Here is a 256-nt window from a genome sequence, read left to right on the forward strand (position 1 = left end):
TGTAACTTAATACATTCTGTAATACTTAATTATGTCTAAAAATTCTGTGTGAAAATCGTCTCCTAATTCAAATTAATCGTCATGACTTTACTAGAGTTTTGAAAAAAATATATACAGTTGTGTAAGTAATTGCATAATGACTATTGCATTTCCAATTTTGGTAATGATTCATCTAAACTTGCTGTATTTGGATATGATTGCTTATGTGTAACCAGCATAGTTTGTAACAATGACATGTAATCACGGAGAATACTTT

This window comes from Penaeus monodon, chromosome 20 (genome assembly GCF_015228065.2).
Source record: "Penaeus monodon isolate SGIC_2016 chromosome 20, NSTDA_Pmon_1, whole genome shotgun sequence".
Classification (NCBI taxonomy): domain Eukaryota; kingdom Metazoa; phylum Arthropoda; class Malacostraca; order Decapoda; family Penaeidae; genus Penaeus; species Penaeus monodon.